We start from the raw sequence: 9,487 nt of genomic DNA on the forward strand, positions 1-9,487 counted from the left end.
TACGCAGGAGGCAATCAATCAATGATTCTCTCTCATCATTGATGTTTCTATCTCCCTCTTCCTCTCCATTCCTCTCTGAAATCAATAAAAAATATATTTTAAAAAATTGAGGACAAGGTTTTGCATTAGCCATATTTTTCTAGGTGTTTGTCTTTGTAGATGAAACCCATTTGGTAATTGCTCAGCTTTCTCCTTAATTTTAACTCTGAAGACAGAGCCAAAGGCCTCAGGAACATTAAACTGATTATTAGTATTTGATTAAGAGTACGCTAACTAAGAGGTAGATAATGATAATGGAAATACATGGACATAATTTTGGTTTGTAAATAGAAAAATGATTCTGTTTTTATTATGTCTCATGCGACTGAACTAAACCAATTTTTTTGGAGAGCAGCTACATCTCTCACTGTGAAAATTTTAGTAATCTGCTTATCAAGGTCAGGTTAAAAGGCATTGCCAGGTTTTTATGCAAACCCAAAACTATGATAACACTGATACATTGATGCATTTTTCTACTGAGAAGTGGAAAAGTGAATGCAAAAGAGAGAAATTAAGTGACCAACATAATAAAGTGGCTAACATGAAAAACACCAGATTGGAAAAAATAGCTGAGCTGATGTTTTCAGTTCCCTTAACAACTAAGTAGGCAACTTGATTAATTGTGCAGATTGCAGGCAATTCAGTGGCCACCTGAATGGACATAATCACCTGACCAGTGTGGCCCATACATTCTGTTTGTACAATGGGAACAGCTGATATTAGAGCTCAGACCCTAGCTGAACCAAAGCACCCATTAACCTCCAATTAGACAGAGGAAAGGTAATTTTAAAAACCTCTAAGACATAATCTGTTTAAAATACAGTACTGATCTACTACATAATCAGATAATACATTAAGAATATAAATTGACTTGTAAATAAGAATCCCTGAGTGGTAAAATAAAGAAATATCCTCATCAAATGGTTGCTTTCTTTCCCAGAAATAGGTTAATGACCACAGTTCTGCTTCTGAATCACATCTATGGTTGTTCTGTCTCATTTTTTTTTTAAATATTTTTTTATTGAGTTCAGAGAGGAAGAGAGAAAGAGAGAGAGAGAGAGAGAGAAACATTACTGTTGAGAGAGAATCATTGATCAGCTGCCTCCTACACACCCCACACTGGGGATCAAGCCTGCAACCTGAGCATGGGCCCTGACCGGGAATAGAAATGTGACTTCCTGATTCATAGGTCAATGCTCAACCACTGAGCCACACCAGCCAGGCTATTTTATTTTTTATATTGCCAACCATTTATCAGAAACTAAGGAGACAATAATCATTTTCTCTAACTGCTGAACTACACAGTGTATCCACTGTAGTCTTGAAATTAAAAAAAGATAAATGACTTGACATAAATTGTGGCCTGATGAACTAAGAACAAAGATCGGACACATGGTAGATGTACTAATGCCTGCCTTATGTTTAAAATGTGCAGTTACTAGACCCTTCTGATTTGCCATTTCCTTCATATTGGCATTCTGAAAGAACTACACAGTACAGAATAGAAAGTAACATAAAATTAAACTGCATATTGCTCATAAAACAAGAAGAAAGGTGCTGGTTAATAGTAACACTATTCTTTGGACTATATTTTAGTCTTTCCTAGAAGAAGTACCAAATGTTGTCTGAGTACATTACAGTTATTATTGATCTTACATATAAAGCTGCTTCTCTGTGAGGTTATGCAGCACCATGGGATGAATGCTACACTTGCCTGAGTGACCAAGGGTTTTTAGTAAAAAAGCATGTGTTTTGTCTGAGTAAGCACAGAAAAGAATGTTTTCATATAAAAACTTTTTAGAAGACAGATTATTTACCCACTAAGGATTTATAGTAATTGAATGGGCAGTAAAAAAAATGATTGGGGAACCTTTAAAATTTTGAAAATAAAACATAATGATATAGCTAATTTATAACATATAACACATGCAACTACATCTTTAATTCTGATTTGTGCAGAGAGCTAAACAATTGCCCAATGAAAGAGTGACTTTCTAGAATACCAATCTGGGTCACTGAGGGCCAAACCAGAGTTGTCATTTTATTATTCTTTTGATTTTTTAACATGACTAGTGATATACCTTTACCACCACTTGATGCTTCTGTACCTGGGCATTGTCAAGGTTATTGCTAGGAGATTATGACCTTGTTTCTCACTGAGCCAAACAGCCTCAGCTTTCCTTCCTAAACATTCCTCCAACTTAATGAGAATCAGCATAGGCTTGAGGGATTGATTGCTGGTCATTTGTTGTGATCTAGAGCAACTTATTCTTTATGCCTCAGTTTTCTCATTTGTTAAAAGGCTAAGAGAGGTTTTGACAAAATAAAATATCATATGGAAAAATGCATGTGTTCAGTTTTTGGTCACAAAAACGGAGCCCTCTCTGTGCACCCCATGTATAATGGGTTTTAGCATATCAATGGAAAGTTTACATTAAAAGAGCTGAAGTTTACATTAGAAGATGTTCTTGGCTTGATGTTATGAGGAGCTCCCTGGAGAGCTGCTATGAATCTCCCTTCTAACCACAGGTGTGGCTCCTAGTGTCCCAGGAGAATAAAGCCCATTCTCCCCTCCTACCCCTCATTTTCATGTGATTCACTGGAAAATTCTAACTTGGAAACATGGAGGGAAAGGAATCCTGGGAAATGTAGTTCCCAATATCTCCTCTGTGATGCAGATTACTTGCAAGGAGGTGGTGATAACATTGAATTAAGCACAGACAATAGTTAAACTTACCACAAAATAGGTACTTTGGAGGCATTTGAGTAGAAAGATCAGTGTGTTAGAAAAAGCACTGAGTTTAGAAAAAGGCCTTTGTACTATGTTGATTTCATGACTCACTAGTTCGATGGCTTTGAACTACTAGTATTATCTTCCTAAGTTCCAAGTTCTTCATTGGTTATACTCTTACAAAAACTAGATAAGAAAATGCATGAGATGCAGCTTGACTTTACTGTGTAAATATGGCCCTTTGCTCTTCCAGATATTTGGTGATATCACAGTACTTAAAATAACATTTACAAAGGCTGTTCCAATATGTTAGCCTATGTTACTGTTGTAATAAATACTTCAGAACACATTTGGTGGTAAAAGTCAAACTACCATTATTTTAGTTTTCTTCCTTCATTTATTCATCCATTCATTCACTTGATAGGCATTAGCTGAATGTCTGTTATGAGGCTTAAATCAAAGAAGAGAAATTATCAATCAAACAACCAATATATACTATCATGTGGTAACAAGTAGAAGAGGGGCTATTTCAAAGAGAGTTGTCACCTCCTCTCTGATTTCTAACTTCTGAAAAGGCAATATTTAAGCCGAGACTTCAATGAAAGTGAGAGACAAAAGCCACAAGAAGATTTAAGGGGATACATCTCCAAACAAGGAGAAGAGTAAGTGCAAAGGTGCTGAGGTGATATAAACATGGAGTGCTTAAAACATAGCATCCATAAATATAAGTACTTATGAATTTTACAAGGACAATCATACTTTCTATGGATAATGCACAAATAAGTACACATTTTCCTAATTTACCTTTTGTTATTGAGTAGAATTTAGTTTCACATGTTTAAATAGTTCTTTTAACTGTCAATAATTAATTACATTTACTGACACATTTTTTTTATCATTTTCTGCTTGACATTTATTCATCCAAGAATTTTCTTCTTTCTAAAATACATGTTTTAGTCTTTTAATGAAACTCTGTTGCTTTTGTGTGTCTGTTTTCTATTGTACTGTTGTTGTTGTTACTCCTAAGAGATAGCTTATCTGGATATAAAATTTTAGGTTACCCATTATTTTCTCTCAGCACTTTGAAGATATTATTGATTATTGTTAAGTTCTTTTCTGTCCTTGGTTATTGCTACATGAAAATTTTACCAGTTTAAGAATGATTCTTAATAGATAAACAGACTTTTCTCTTTGGCAGTTTAAAATTTTTCTCTTTTTCTTTACTATTCTGAATTTTGCAGTACCCATCTAGATGTGGAATTCCTTTTTATATCTTTTTTGGCATTCAGAATGCATAGGTGGTATGAAGATTCATTAATTTCTTCATTATTTGAATGTGTCAGCTACTTATCTTCAAATATTGTCCATGTGTAATTTCCTCTCTTCCTTTAATTTAGAAATCAATTTGGACTTACGTTAGAGCCTCTTAACTGCTTTTCATCTTATTTATCTCTCCGTGATGCACTCTGAGTACATGAATCAATTCTTAAAATTCACTAGTTCTATCCTTGTGACTATTTCAGCATTTATACAATTATTGAAAGTTTTAAGTTCATTTTTTGTATTCCCAAGGTTTCTATTAAGCTTTTCGCATAGCCACAGTTTTTCATTAGTCCACTATGTTAAAAAGATAAACTGAGCATTATAAGTATCCTCATTTAAAGACTGTCAAAATGTTTCCTAAAATTAATTTTATTTAGAATACATCAGTGTTTTTATTGTTAATTTTTGTGGTTGTCAATAGTTTACTTTGGCCTCTTTTCATGATGGTATTGAAGAAATTTCTAGGTTCAAGTCCTGGTTTTCAGACCCTGTTAACCTTTGTAGAAGCATTTTAATGGCAACCTATTGCAGAACCCAGAAAGCACTGAGTTTTAGCTCTATACCTCATTGCATTTCTGTTCCACGTCTAGTATGTGGAGATATTTATATTGTTTTTTGAGCTAAGTTATTTCTAACTGATTTTTGCCTGCCCTTGTTCTGTTTCTAGAAAAGAGGCCATGTATTTAAGTGTGAACTTACAGAGCCTTCTTAACCAGAGACTTATTTAAATGTTTTATGTTTCCTTAATTCATTTCTTTATTTAGAGATTTTAATAATTTATGGCCATAGGCTTCTTGTTGAATATATTAAATGAACTATATGTATTTGCGATATATATATACATATATATATATGTATGTATATATATATATCTCAAATATATATATTTAAGTACTTTATTTCAATAAAGAATATACCTGTTTTAATTTATTTAGTTTGTTTTTATCATGCTTTGTTCCCACAAAGATTTTTAATGCATTATAAATGTGATTTGAGTTTTATTTCTTTCTTAGAATTTTTAAAATAAATTCAGAAATCAGAAATTATTTTTGACAGATTTCTGTAGCATAGTTTTATGGTCCTGCAAAAACAACTTTATTTAAAATCCAAAGAAATTCTACACAGCTTTCATGCCTCAGGCAATTATTTTCTTATTCCCCACTCAAGCTTCAGCCCTTTGCACACCCAAATAACCCATTAAATTGAAAATTGCAGTGTCTGTGCTTGTAACCTGACTGCACTGAAGTCTGTCAATCTTCGCACTTCACCAGTACTGAAGGATCCACCACTGCAAATCATGTAATCAGCCAAACACTGCTCATAATATCTGAATTTGAGAACCTATTTGGGAAAAAAAATCCATTTTCAATGCAACCCAGAACTCTTCATACTAAAACTTGGAAGTGTGAAGAGACATTATTTGAGAGCTCTTGGTTGTTCCCAAATTCAGTGTCTTGAAGGTAACAGGTACCTATGAACAACTTTAATTTACACTAATACAGATGTCTAACTCATTTGGATCAAGACCTCTCCTTTACCTCCTTTTTGTTCTATCCTAAATTATTTGAGCCAATCACAATTTTTAAAAAGTTAAAAGGTTTTCAAGGCATAGGTATCATTTGCGGAGAAAAATTGAGCTGTTTATTGTGTAGTTGAAGGAGCAGCCATAGCATATACAGGCAAGTGGATTAATCTAAGGGGATCAATTCTTTTTTCTTTTAACACTTGAAGTTAGTGTTTAATTTTTTTTTTTTTTTAGTTGCTCATAGTCATAATAAATGGTAACATAAGATTTTAATGAGAAGGAGTCAGGGACTATTGCTTTGAATTTCTTATAAGAAACATTAATCTCAGCCAGAACTTTTGGCTTCATTCTTTTGTGTGTAAAATAGTTGTTACTAAATATGTTTCTCTTTGAATACACATTTCTAATTGATCTCAGTCTACGTTTTAATGCACAAAAATCTAGCTCAAGGCCCCAAATTAAGCCACGTATGTAGGATTTTTAATTTTTTCATATCTAATTGGTTAGGGCATCTTCAATGTTTTCTGAAGGTACGAGCTCCAGTAGAACGAAGCTTCTGTGGGCGTCTTACTGTGCATCTATGGGCCACTCTGACAGTCTGTCATGTACAGAACTGGGAATCCTCCTCACAGGACTCAGCAGGCAGTAGGAAACTGCCTGGCTGATAGCATTGCTGTTATCTCTTTTAATAAAAACTTAATTTCCTTTCTTCCCTCTTATACCGGCAGATACCAGCCCCTTATTTATTTTCCTGACAGCTACCTGTCATCATGTGAGCACCCAAGACTTGCTGTTCTTATTCCCACCATTTCTTCTCTCTCCCCCCAACGCCCCCACCCCCACCCGCCCCGCGCCAAGCCATGGGAAAATGTGAGTTTGGGGCTGCTTCTAGGCAAGGCCAGCAGAGTTTCCATAAACCTAGCCCAGCTTGGCACAAAGAAGATGTGGAAGGAGCAGCCGCAGCTTGTACAGCCAAAAGCACTTGTGGAAATTCTAGGAATGTGAACCAGAAGAATCGCCCCGGGTCCCCGGGCGCTGTTCTCACAGCACACTTAGCACGCTGTGGGGCTGGACAAACAGCCCTTCCCGCTGGGCGCAGCTCTCAGCCTGAGGCTGGAAGCACGACGGGATGTGGCAGCCTGGACGCGGGGTAATGTAGTAGGTGCAACAAAAGGCATCAAATTAGAAAATGGAAACTTTTCCCTCCCTGCACTGTAATTTGCCTGTCACTTGGCTTTAAAGCAGCTGAAAACAATTTTTTGAAGGCGAATGTTTATTTCCTGAAGTCTTGTGAATAATTATAGGCCTGTTCTCTACATACTCGACATTCCACTGGCATTTCCCATAACTCTGTCAGCTCTGGCAGTTCCTAGCACATGTGTATGTTGGTGCTTTGCATGAAAAGGGGCTGCTGTTGAATGTGTGGCACCTTTGATCGGAGGCGTGTGACATGCTCTACCTACAACTCAGCAAACTCAATGTAGCATGTGTCTGTGTGTGTGTGGAGTGTGTGTGTGTGTGTGTTTCCAAGTTCATTTTCTAAATGCTGTGAGTAGGATCTACTGGGAAAATTCCTGATTTTACATCTGTCTTACCGCAGGAAGAGAAGGGCAAGCTAATGAAATTTTTATGAGCTGTGCTGCCTAGTGTTCACTGACAAGTCGTTGCCTTTCTAGGGGAAGCTTTTGACCCCACCTGGTGAGGGAGTTTGTAACCCGATGCTATTGTTGGAATAATTATAGTCTAAGGTTTTCCTGTCAGCACCCAAGTTAGCTCAGGAAAGTTATATATTTTGAAATTCTTGTACCTCGTCCTCTAAAAAATATATGCTCTGCAAAATCAGGTGGTTGAAGGCCAATAAGTTGGCCACAAAACAGCTCTCACATCGCTGAGGGAATGACTGAGATGTACATATGTGTATCAAGTTCCGCAGTGTCATGTACACTTAATAGAATTATTGATGGCCCATTTATAAGGATTTCTTGGTAGAGGAGTTCAGTTGAATAGTATTTCTTCTGAATGTTGGAATTCATATTTGGAATTCGGATTTTTTTTTATAATTAATAAAATAAGTATGACATTAGAGTTGCACCGCATTTTAGATAAATACTTTCTACCTAGTACTTTAATGTAATTTCGGTTTTTACTACTATCTTTCAGGGAAATTTTTATTCTTATTTCCAGAGGGGGAACTAAAATGTAGAGGAATTTCATGGCTCTTAGATTGAGCATGTGTATGAGAAGCTTTTTCAGGGTGCTCCTCTTAAACGTTAAATTGGTTCAGGGCTTATGGCCTTTGCAAATCCCCAGATCCAGCCTGTGATCCCTTGTGTGAGTTTTATGAATGAGCAACAGTAGTTTCCTGTTTTTTGTTTTGTCATCCAGGACAGTACAGGTTGTTGTTCTGTTGTATGGTATTTAAGAACATTTTCTATAACTTTTAATTATTTAAAAATGTATTTGATTCCAAAACTCCTGTGCTGTAGAGATATAACTGGAATTTTTGGCAATGAGAATTGTATACAGGTGTCTGTGCGTTGGTGCAGTTCTGTGGGACTAAAGGTATTTAAAAATGGTCACAACTGTACATTGGCTTAAATTTAATAACAGCACCATCTTTGAGCTCGTAAAGTGAACTTGTGCTTCTTAGAAAATCACTGTTGGAAAAATGCATCCCTAACTTTTATTCCCATAACTGTGAATGACAATGATGCTTTACTTTTGGCAAACTGATCCAATTGTAATAAACTAGCATTTAAGGCATTGTTTCCCAGAATATGTTTGTGCTATACATATATGGGCATATAAGCTTCTCCCACTAGCTCTCTAAACCATTTACCCTGTTCTTTTTTATCCCCCCCCCCCAACCTTTCATTGTATTTTCTAATTATTTTGTTTATTGTGTAATTTTTTTCAGGTCTTAAAATTTTTTATTTGCATATTTAAAAAATGTGCATTCCAATAATTAGTCATTTGAACAACAACAAAAAAATGACACTCTGATTAAACTGCATTTTACAGCCCGCAGGACACCTTGGACCAGCTTGGTTTTTACTCTAGATTTCACCCTCGTCACACCCAGCTCGTTCCTTCACCAACATGCAAGTTCTCCCCGCTCCCCGCCAGCCAGCCAGGCAGATGGGAGCGGCAGGTGCGGCCTTCGCTGTCAGTAGTTCTGATGTGCAAAGGGGCAGCACAGTCACTTAAACTGATCCAACCTCTTTGAATCTTACAAAGTTAAACGGCTAAAAGAAGTAAAATAAGAAGGCAATGCTTGTGGCATGTACAGTGCATATTGGCGGCGCGTGCCTCATTACGATTCGCCTGCTTGCTTCTCCTGTTCAATCGTTTCTTTTGAAGGCAGTGGATTTTTCTCTTGCATTTCTGTCTTCTTCAATTTCGACTTACCGAATTTCTCAATCTCAGCCATATGGGGTTTGTCAGACATGGGTGCAGAGGAAGCTGAGCGAGGTGCGCGAACGGGGGAAGTCCGATCTGCTCAGTGACCGCCGCCGAGTCTACTGTGTAATTTTTTAAATTGTCACCAGAGGATACCTTTCCACTGATCTCCAGCGAGAGTGGAAGGGAGGGGGAGAGACAGAGAGAGAAACATTGATGTGAGAGGGACACATGGACTGGTTACCTCCCTCACAAGCCCCAACCAGGGCTAGGGATCTAGACTGCTGCCCTTAACCAGAATCAAACTCCAGACCCTTCAGTTCATGGGCGATACTTCAACTGAGTCAAACTGGCCAGGGCTATTGTGTGATATTTATTTCACTGTACTTCAATGCAAATTCCTCAAAGGAATCTTACTCTATTTTGTGCACTGATATACTCCACATAGTAGGTGTTCTACAAGTATTTGT

The 9,487-nt window shown here is 36.8% G+C and overlaps 1 pseudogene across 1 annotated transcript; it reads right to left on the bottom strand.

Annotated features, from left to right (window-relative positions):
- Positions 1-8,895: 8,895 nt before the first annotated feature.
- Positions 8,896-9,130, bottom strand: LOC102250046 (annotated as a pseudogene). The gene has a single exon (XR_001363974.1). The product of XR_001363974.1 is annotated as a thymosin beta-4 pseudogene (transcript).
- Between the last annotated feature and the right edge of the window lie 357 nt (positions 9,131-9,487).

The sequence above is a fragment of the Myotis brandtii genome, unplaced genomic scaffold (assembly GCF_000412655.1).
Source record: "Myotis brandtii unplaced genomic scaffold, ASM41265v1 scaffold470, whole genome shotgun sequence".
NCBI lineage: Eukaryota > Metazoa > Chordata > Mammalia > Chiroptera > Vespertilionidae > Myotis > Myotis brandtii.